An 11,110-nucleotide genomic window follows, 5' to 3' on the forward strand; every position below is an offset into this window, starting at 1 on the left:
TGGAGCTGATGATCGGTCTAAGCGGAACGTCCTTCTTGTGGATTTTGGGTAGACCATACAAGTGAGGGGGCTTACTGTGGTGCGGTGTTAGCCATGATCTTTCTTTGTCCGAAAAATAGACTTGGTGTTTTTTCAAAATCTGGTACAACTTCCTTTCGATTGATGCCGTAGGGTCCCGTACGATCTTTGTGTATCGTACCTTCTGCAGAATCTCTTCGATCTTCTGCTCGTAGAGAACGGTATCCATTACCACAGTAGCGTTTCCTTTATCTGCAGGTAGGATCTTAATGGTGTTGTCTCTACGTAGGCCGTTCAGAGCTCTACGTTCTTCCTTGCTGATGTTAAATGTTGGAACTGGTTCTCGATCTCAAATATTTTATATAGTAGACAATGGAAGTCCAAACTAGTGAAATTCATCATGAAACATTGTCAATCACCTTCAAACAAACGTTTGTAATTGCTCTTCTTCAAGTCCGACTCGGGTACCTCTTCAATGATACCCTCGGTTTCCTATTCTATGAAAATCTGAGCATATTGATCACGTAAACCATCTGAATCAAATTTCTTCAGCAAGAATTCTAATCGTCTTCTGGCTGTTTCATAATTACTCGTAAAGGAGGGCGATCTCCGAGCCAAGACAGACAAACTTCGTATCTGCCATCTTCGTGCCTAAATGCCAAAATTGCAAGCATATTTATTCTTCAACTCACTCAATTTCATGCGATAACAATTATGTTTGACAATATTTGTTCTTGAACCAAAAAGAGTGTGAATAATTTCTTCTTGGCTCAAGCAGTTGTATCCCATCTCTTCAGCTGCAGATTTCGTGATGTATGATTTTTGAGAACCGGTATCAAAAATTATTCGAGCTGTTCTGGATTTGTCGAATCCATTCAAATTGACGACTAATGTCTGTAGAAAAACTTCGGAATATGAACTGTTTGATAGACTGTTTTCTACACTCGTACTCATAACACTCGCTTTTGAGTCTGAATCTTCGGACTTGGAGGACATGATGGCATAATGTTCACCACCGCAAAGAGTGCGAGTTAGGGACATACACATTTCTTGTAAATATGTCCATAATTCAGCAGATATAACAACAGGCTTTTCCAAGAAGTTTCTTCTTGCGGTCAAATAATGTCAACTTTTTTGCTTCAGTGCAGAGTTCGCTTGGATGATTTCCACTACAGAAATTACATTTTTTGTGTAGTTTGTTATTTATCAATCCAGCTGCGGTTGGTAGACAAGAATGATGTTTTTGGGAATCATTTTTCTTCTTGAATTTATCCTGTTCACTGTTTCAATAGTTTGAGGCGAAATAAAGATCCCTGTAATTTTGGAGTTAGAATTCCATTTCATGTGTCAATCAATCATTAGGCCAAGGTATTTAATTGAGGTTCTGTCCGGAATCAATAAGTTTTGATTGATAATTAATGGACCTATGTTCGGTAGTTTATTGGCATAAAAGGTAAATGGTAGATATTTTGTTTTTTTACGTTTAAGGTCAATTTGTTATATTGAAACCATTTCATGATGTTTTTGAAATCTCTTTCTGATTTCATCTTAAGGTCTTGCCATGTCTCCGCATTATAAAAGATTGCTGTGTCGTCAGCAAAACTAAGAATGTTTCCTTCGGAATGCATTTTTAATAAACTATTTATATAGATAATGAATAGTATTGGACCCAAGACCGTACCTTGCGGAACTCCGCAAGTAATTGTTCTCGGACTATCCATCGATGTCAACTATTTGTCTTCGATTATTCAAGTAGGAATAAAACATTTCATATGCTCTGCCCCGTATGCCGATGTTTTCTAATTTCCCGAGGAGTGTTTTATGGCAAACAGTATCGAACGCGTTCGATACGTCAACAAAGATACATAATGCAGGTTTTGATGAATCCAACGATTTGTAAATTTCTGATGTTAAGGACTGGTACACAAACAAAGTCAGGTAATATAGCATCCATGTCGACCTCCCCTTCCTGAATCCGTACTGCTGTTCTGACAGAAAGTTGAATCCAGTTAATCTTATTTCAATAATTTTTTCCAAAATTGTTGCTATATTAGATGAGACACATTTCTTACTGGAACAAAATTTCGAACATTTTGATTTTATTTATATTAAATATTGGAATTCGAACAGAAGATAGGTGCTTTCGAAACATTATAATTCTTGTTTATATCAAGTTCGACGAATGTTATGGCCTGTGTAACTTTCAGGATTGGGTAAATTCAAAACTTTTGCGATTTTTGATACGAGATTTCTAAATCTGTAGATACCAACAGACTGAATTGAACATTTTCATCTTTTGTAATTTTCGAATAATCTGTTATGTGAACTATGAAATGACCTTAAAGAAAGATGAATATACAACAGAAGGTTTTCTTGCCCATTTAAAACAAAAGTTCTCTCAATATGTGTAGTAATAGTGTATATAGAGTAATTACTATCCAAGATTATCTAAAGAAGCAATAGAAATTCAAAAACACAGGAATAATTTCAATAGAAAATAAGAGCAATGAACATCAATAAAATCTGGCTACCTGTCCTTAGAGGTACACAAACAAGGTCAGGTAATCCAATTAAGAGAAGACAAGCCACTAATAATAATATAAAACTATAGTCCGTTCATAATTTGTTGATAGCTCACTGCAAGTTTGACCCTCATTAGAGAACTGAAATACAGAGAGGACAGCTAATATGATATAATAACAAAAACCAAACTAAAACTAGCAGTTTAAGATGTTTTCGACTAACCCACCTTGTATCTGAAGAAATACAATACAGCTATAAAACTTTTAATCCGATTGTGTAGGTATTTTGAGTGGAAATGAGTGACCAGTGTCGTAGAGTATATGATTAAAACATTAGTTACTTTAAATAAATAAATATATTAATATTCTTAAACTGTAGGTACTGTAAACTGTATTTTTATTTTAAAAAAAATTCTTTATTTTATTCAAAAATAATAAGTTACTTCCAATTTGTAAAAGATACATTTATTTAATTAATACCTATTTTTAAATGATATAAACTACGATTACTTACAAAACTATTCAAATTCAAAATAAACAGGATCATCTTCGGAATCCGAGTCGTCTTGCAGGTTAATAATTAGCGGTTGTGTCTCTACAGTCGCATCAATTATATTGTCAAGATCCCACATTTTTTGTTCTTCTTCTATTGCATGTCTTACTGCATCTCGCCAATTTTGTTCTGTAATATGTTGTAAAGACTCATATAACAATTCACGTACAGCTTGTATTTTATATGACGTATTTTTTCTAGCCACATAGCTTTTCATTTGTGCCCAAATGAATCAATTGGATTTAATTCGCAGTGGTAGGGTGGAAGTCTAAGGACTGTGATGTTTTGTCTTTCCGCCATTTTGTCAACTACGTATTTCTTGAACTTAGATTTGTGTTGCCGGGCAATTTTTAAAAGTTCTGCTTTAACCATTCCATCTTCGTAAGGCAGGGACTTATTCCGCAGCCAGTCAATGATATCCTGTTTCTTCCACGCAGTCGTTGGAAGTCTTTCAACTAGTCGTGAATGATAAGGTGCATTATCTAATACTATAATTGAGTTTGGTGGTATATGTTCAATCATCTGCTCAAAATACTCTTCGAAAACATCAGCTGTCATCTCCTCGTGATAGTCTTTTGTGCTTTTGGATTCAAATTCCAACAAACCATGCTTAGCAAATCCTTTTTCACTGCCAATGTGAGAAACTATTAATCTACTGCCTTTACCAGAGGGTGGGGAAATACCAGTAGACCAACCTTCCATAAAGGCTTGCCTGGAGCTTGATATATTTTTATCTGTCCAAAATTTAGTGAGAGTATGACCTGCGGTTACCCACGTTTCGTCCTGATAGTAAATTGGCCTTCCTTCAGCCCGAAATTTTCGTATAGATCTTAGATACTTTCTTCTCCAACATATTATCTCTTCCCGGTCAATCAAAAGTGATTTTCGGTCTGATTTCTCCCACCGGAAATTTAATTCTTTTAAAACTTGCCACAATTTGGTTCGTCCGACATGAGGCAAATCCTCTAACTTCTTGTAAAATTTTGTTTAAGTTGGGTATTTCTTTTTTGTAAAAAAATTCGTGAATTTTCCTTCGAATACCATTTTTGGCAAATTCATCAATTTCAATAGGTTTTCTCCCCCTCTTTAAGTATTCGTTTGTATTTGGGTTAGCTATACCTTTTTTTTTTTTCTTTCTGATAGGAACCTATATATTGTTGACTCCCCTACGCCCGTCATGTTTGCACAACTCTTGATTATGTTCTGAACAGTGTTTGTGGGATTCTGAGAAACCAGAGCATCGTGAACGTTCAAAACAATAGTCTTCTCTCTTGGTGAATAGACAGACTTACTGACTGTACGCAACAGTACCGGTGTAAAACTTGATGATGTTGATGATGATGACGAAGCCATCGCAAGCAATCAAACAAAACAAGCAGGAACGGAAGGTACGTATATGTTTGTAGGAATATGAAAAAAAGTTACTCACGCACTGCACAAAATTCGCAAAATAAATATTAGAGACGTTAATTACTGCCGTAGACGCCGAAACACCAACGAGCCGTAAATTAAATGCGATTAAAAAATGTACTAAACCAAAAATTATTTTCGTTCGTAACAACTTCACCCTTTCAAGGCAAGTTTCGAATATAAACTGAAGCTTTATATTCAATGAATAAACACCTCAGGAACCTCCGCCTATGATTTTACGAGTTTTACGACCGTTTTATGACTTGGGCCCTCCCCACATAGCAATAGATATTCCAGGTATATTTCATGAATATACATTTAAGGATATTGTATTATGCTATGAATATGCCATGGATATATATATCTTCTGGAGAATATTCCCTGGAAGTGCTCCTGGCGAACCTTTGATATATTTTAAGAATATTCCTTGGGAATATTCTTGGAATATCTTATAATATTCCTAAAATATCTAAGGTATATTCTATTAAGAATATTCCAGGAATAGAACCCGAGGAATATTCATAAAATATTCAGGATATTCTTAGTTTATTGTAGGAATATACAATAGAGAAACACCATAGAATATTCTTTAAATATATTTTATGAATATTCTAGGAATATTTGGAATATTCCAAGAATGTGACGAGTAACCGCTATTAGGCATGTATATATTGCATTTTGATACAAGATTCACACAAGTAATAAAACACATAATATTCATAAACAAATATATTTTAAAAACAATATACACTGAAATATTTGACGTTTCAACCAATATTAAAAATAAAAAATCTAATTCAAAATATTTATTCACTGAATAAAATATTCCTGAATACTGTCATATTACAAATATTAGAAATGTATTCAAATTAGGATGTTCCTACTCTCAAACAAATGTATACTAAAAAATATACTAAAATAACAACTCTGTGAATTCATCAGCACTAATTAAAAAATAATAAATATATCATTTCATTAAAAAAGAAAAAGTGTATTACATCAAGAAATAGGTTAGGTTAGGTTTGTCACTTAGAAAAATAAACCCACAAATGAAGTATTTAAAATGAGTGGTATGCTGGGTTCTTCAATGAATTTCACTTACTTAAAGTTATTCAAACTTTGCTCACCAGAACAGTTTTCCTTATATTTGTCCAACAATGCATCAGCCAGTGTTTCAATAGTAATACCTGAAACAAAATGTACATTAACGTTCATTATCACTATTTGAAAGTGGCACAATAAAACTGGAATAAAAATCAAATAGATATTTTTCGCATAGGTTACTCATGAACATTTACAACATTTTATGACTTGGAGAGCAACTTGCATTGTCTTGTTGAAAAGTAATCATTACGTTTTCAGTTCCTTGGCGCACCTGCCTTTACCAGGTACCACTCTGTTTCCTTTTGGGCAAATTGATACTATCTTGGAAACGAGTGATAAAAATTATGAAAACAAATGATACAAAAGAATGTGTCATTCACTTACTTTTCTCTATTGAAGATACACAACTGAAATCACTCTAGTTCAAACATGTACTTAATCAAACCAACAAATCCCACACACCAACTCTCCTCGAACCTAAAATGAGGTATAGTAGGTTAATCACCATGACTTTACTATCGATACCTACTATTGCATTTTACTTACTTTTCTTGAAGACTGAATAGATGCAACTCTCCTGTTTGAAGATCCAAAATCAAACTATTCGCTGTACTGCAAATTGGACAACCCCAAATTATAAATGGTACACTGAACGTGACAGAATTATACTTTGATAATAACACCAACACACCATGCATTACACACGCGAACCTGCCACGTCAACCGCCATGTTGAATCAAATGTCGAATTTAACGCAAACGCAAATGTGCCATGCATTAAGGGACAGCCGCTTTAACAGAGCTTATTCGACTGTCTCGCGCTACACTTCAATTGATCAATGAGAAACGTTTACTCCAATTATTCACTTCCCCATTTCTCTGTTTCCAGGATTTTTCGCTTTGTAATTAAATAATTTCAAATACAAAAAGACAAATAGGATGAGAAATTACCAATTTATTGATGCAATTGGTTCATTTATTGGCCCATTCAAATTTTTTTGTCGTTTCCAACAGTTGCTGTTGGAGCAATTCATCCAGAATCTTTGCGTTGAGTTCAAAAACTGGTTAACACTATCAGGGTTATATACATTAGGTTATGCATTCGATTAAGATCTTCAAATATTTTTGTTTTTAATAATATTGATATACGTTATTATAAGATAATTCAAAATTCCATTGTATAGAATATTCCAAAATATGTCGTGGGGATATATTCTAAGAATATACCATATGGTATATTCGATCGACAATATTCTTAGAATATTCAAGGGAGAATAATCCATTTATAGACATTCTATGCACATTCTTTCGGGAATAATCCTGCCATATTCATTCAAGCATATTCTATGAATATTCTAAAGGCATGTTTATATTCCAAGAATATTCTATGAATATTTGGAATATATACGTTCGTTTTATGATATACAGGGAATATTCCATGAATATCTAGTGCTGTGTGGGTCATTTTGTGCTATCGACAAATTATGAACGGACTATAGGGTGAAATATCAGCATCGTAGTTGAAGCGTTTAGAATCGTATTAGGAACGTCTTTAGTGGTTTCATTTTTGTTGTTACATTTTCAAGTTGAATTAATTTCAATAACTCGCTCAGAAGGAGACACAGTGTATGGAAAATGCTTTTAGCATTAAATATATTAGTGTAATGTAAATTGTGAAGTACTATTTTCACCCTACCCATTCAATTACATTTTGTCTAGGAGTCTACTATATAATAGTAAAGAAGGGGTGGGGTGGCTGTCTTGTTCATCTTTCACTGCATGAACCACTGTGCATGCTGTTTTTGGCGAGTGCATTGTCTTGGGATGTAGGGGTTGAGCAAACAGGACATCGGATGCCTGCTTCCACGTAACCCCGCTGCATACGGGAATGACAGAATCACTTGTGGTTCTGTTATTCCCTAACTGAATGGCATCTTAACGATGGCTTACTCTTAAGGTGTGTGTATCCGTGCCAAGAGATGTATCTACGGAACCTTCGAGATACCGGGTGCCCTCTCGTCGTAGCATCGCCTCATCACGGTAATGCGGGGCTCTGCCGTGATTGACCTTCTTTCCCTAGATACTCGTGGAACTTTCATGGACGGAGTAAACTCAAAAATTATTTCTGACGCTGAGTCTACAGAGAAGATGTCTGCCCCGTCTGACCTTAGAGATCACTTCGTTAACAAGCTGGGTTTATTTGGTCGAGTGTGAATAGGTGTGAGCCACAATAAACCCTTGTGGGTTGTGGTGGAGGGTCGAATATACCCACTCACTTAGGACCTAACCTAGTAAAAAAGAAAGTAGTACAAATCATGAAATTAAGAAACAACAACAAAAATTAATTGGCGCTCTGGGGCGACTTCATTGATTCCAGTGGCGCATTTGCTTTTTCAGCTACAGGAAAACCCGGAAAAACCTGCAGCACCACATCATCTGAAGATATTGATCTGCCATTGTCCTCTCTTTCATAAAACAAAACGTAGGGTATCTCCAGAGGCTCCAATAAATTCAAGACATCACCAGAACACTTAGTGACACGACTATCAAACTTAAACCAGATTCAACGCCAGAACCGCAGTGAACAATGACTGCATGAAGATTATAAAAGTGGTCTAATAGATTGAAGTGTTCATCTATTTCGAACTTTCGTAAGAGTTTGGTGTTTCCGTCAGAGGTTGAGTCATGTTTGAAGATCATCAGTGTCATTATTAGGTTGACTGGTGCCTCAGCTATACTTGTTTTCTTATAATAGTCAGTTAGTTTCGTGCATATTTGGCAATACAGTTGATCGTCACCCGTTAAAAGTTCCATTTTCAGATGATTCAACAATAAAAGCTTTGCACGGACTGGTTATTAGTCATAAAAAGAAACGCTAGTTGAAGTTCCAGAAAATCACATACGTTTTTGCTACCTCTTAAACATTTACTACAAAATAAACATAAAAGAATTTTTTCAGCAAAAGGTCTACAAACACAAGATGAGATAGACCGTACGGAATCATTCAATCCAGAGCGGCCAGGAGTATTGATTCTGCAAATTTTTTGCTCACGAAGAGTATTCAACAAGAGCCCCAGGAATTCGGAACAATCCTCTTGTTGTCCTAATGAGTATCTAGTGGACTTCAAAGGCTTCAGGAAATCTGTTGGTGGTGGAAAAGATGATACACTCTTACGAAACTGCGACTGCATGAACAATTGTTTGACTTTGATGTAAATTATCTAATCCAATTTTCTTCACAAGATGTTCAGGACAACTGTCTACTGATTCGTAAGGAAGAACATGTTTCACAGAATCTGCATCAGAACTAAGTATTTCTCAAGCTGCAATCGATTCTTCCAAGTGATGAACCAGAACCGCGAGGAATGTAGCTCATATCCGGGGGCCAACAATGACCTAAGTCCGTTGGCTGCACTGAGGGCAATGCATGATCTCGTAAAAATTATGTGCCGGAGTAATACTTCCAAGGACCGAAACAGCATTATCACGTTGAATAGCAATACTTATTCTCTCTATCAAAAAAGAGGTAGAACGGCTATTCTCCTTCCGAATAACAGACTCCGGGCCATAAACACCAAAAGTCCCAACCGCTACTAGATTGAACAGATAGTTTTTACCAAGATCAGCGAAATCGTGTCGCGCTAAACTTGGAAATTTCTCGAGTCATCAAACCGAAAAAACGTCGTCACGTCGGTGGACGGACGAAAAGAGAAAACCTGAACCTTCATTATCAAATCTAGTTTTACCGATTAAAAAAATGTCTGAAAAATTAGCACACCGCGCAAATGATTTTCAGAGGAAATTCAATTGTTCTTCAGAATATAGAACTAGTGCTACCAAAGGCATTATGTTAACACTGAAAATACTTCTTTGCAACTGTTTTCGATGACTTCAGATCGAAGCCAATAGTTCATCCAAAAAGTGTATTATTGGTTTTCGTATCAATAAGTCTAACAAAACTATTAATGAATTTTTATTCGTCCTGTCACCACCTTGTGAAGCTCATCTAAATGGCATGCTACCATTGCCACAACCTGAAATTATCGACACAAAATTTGATAACGGATAAGATTTAATTCTGAAAATTACCTTCCTAAGTAAATACTCCTCATCAAAAGCTTCTTTCAAGAATTTAATAACCTTTGGGGGTTTAAAAATTTTGGACATCTTCGTTTTGTAGCCGTCAGTTAATTTTTCAGCACAAGTTTACCTAATAAGTTTGCTGCAACTTGAAATGTTTAACTGTTTAATTTCTAATGTTTCAATTATAATTACACACTTATTTTTGAATACCACAATACCGGCTAAATCGCTGCGGATTTCAACAGCCTGATTTTGTAAGTAAGATTCAAATGGAAACGGCCGCACTGACGGTTTTTTCCCGGGACTGATTTTAAAACCGCGACTTGTTACAGAATGGCTAGCGGGAAAAAACCGAGCCAAAATTTGTAGTTCATAGTTTCATAGTTTTGACACTGGTTAACCTTTTTACCGAAATCTGAATAATTGACCGAGGTCATTTGTTTCATCCAATGTGTATTGGTAATACACTATAATGAAGAATAGTAGTATTGTCAGTGAAATTTCTCAATGTGAGGGGCCCTGCCCTCTGTGATTTTCATCACAGAGGGCAGAGGGCATCACGACTCATCACAACTGAAAAATAACTCTTGAAGGTTACTATAAGATTAATTAATTGGAAAAGGTATGGTCACAGTAGGTATATGATTTCCAGTTTTCACTTCGAAAATAATTTAGCTATTATCATAATACAATTGACACAACTGTCTTGTTTCAAAGGTAACCGACAATAATATTTATTTTAGGTAACTACTGTCAAAAATTTTGTTTGGTGGTTTGGTTAGTAGCAGTCAGGAAATGTTTATTTTTGGAACATATCTTAGAAAAAGTAATGGACAAATAACAGGAGGCAAATAAAAATTTAGGTTTTTGAGTTTCGTTTCTGACATGGTGGTGAACGGACTTGCCGATAGCGACCGTTCACAAAGAAGGTACGCGGGCGCCATTGTTGGAGGTGGAACTCAGTTCGTGTTGTGTATGTCCGCCGTTATATAACGTGCAAGCAAAAGTTATAGAAACATTGTTTTAGTGGTTTTAATTAAATAGTGCTCCCATTCACGCCGGTTGGAGGCCGGGGGACCGGATGTCCACGTGGGAGTGCTAAAGTGGAAGTGAAGTTTAAGGACCCCTTTATTCACGCCGGTATCAAGGCCGGGGTGGTTCGGATAACCACGTAAAGGGGTCATATATGTGAATTCAAAAATCAGAAGGTCTCCCGAGAAGGAGGCGACCCAATAAATATATACGTAGTACATTTAAAAAACACATTGTTTTTTTTTATTGTAAAAAGTGTGACGAAAAAGGGGTGGCAGCATTGCTTCGAGCAAGACAGCTGCGCCCCTCCCGACGAAGCTTCTGTCAAATTGATGTCAATTTGATAGGAGGATCCTGGACAAATGCGCCCGAGTGGGAAACAACGTCCA

At 35.9% G+C, this 11,110-nt stretch overlaps 1 long non-coding RNA gene across 1 annotated transcript; it reads right to left on the bottom strand.

Annotated features, from left to right (window-relative positions):
- Window positions 1-5,217: 5,217 nt before the first annotated feature.
- Window positions 5,218-6,733, bottom strand: LOC141481664 (uncharacterized). Its single transcript, XR_012465089.1, has 2 exons — window positions 5,992-6,733; window positions 5,218-5,690 (listed from the first exon to the last, which is right to left on the bottom strand). It is a non-coding gene; the product is annotated as an uncharacterized lncRNA (long non-coding RNA).
- Between the last annotated feature and the right edge of the window lie 4,377 nt (window positions 6,734-11,110).

This window comes from Leptinotarsa decemlineata, unplaced genomic scaffold (assembly GCF_025532065.1).
Source record: "Leptinotarsa decemlineata unplaced genomic scaffold, Ldec_3_MD MMD2_tig00000251_RagTag_RagTag, whole genome shotgun sequence".
NCBI lineage: Eukaryota > Metazoa > Arthropoda > Insecta > Coleoptera > Chrysomelidae > Leptinotarsa > Leptinotarsa decemlineata.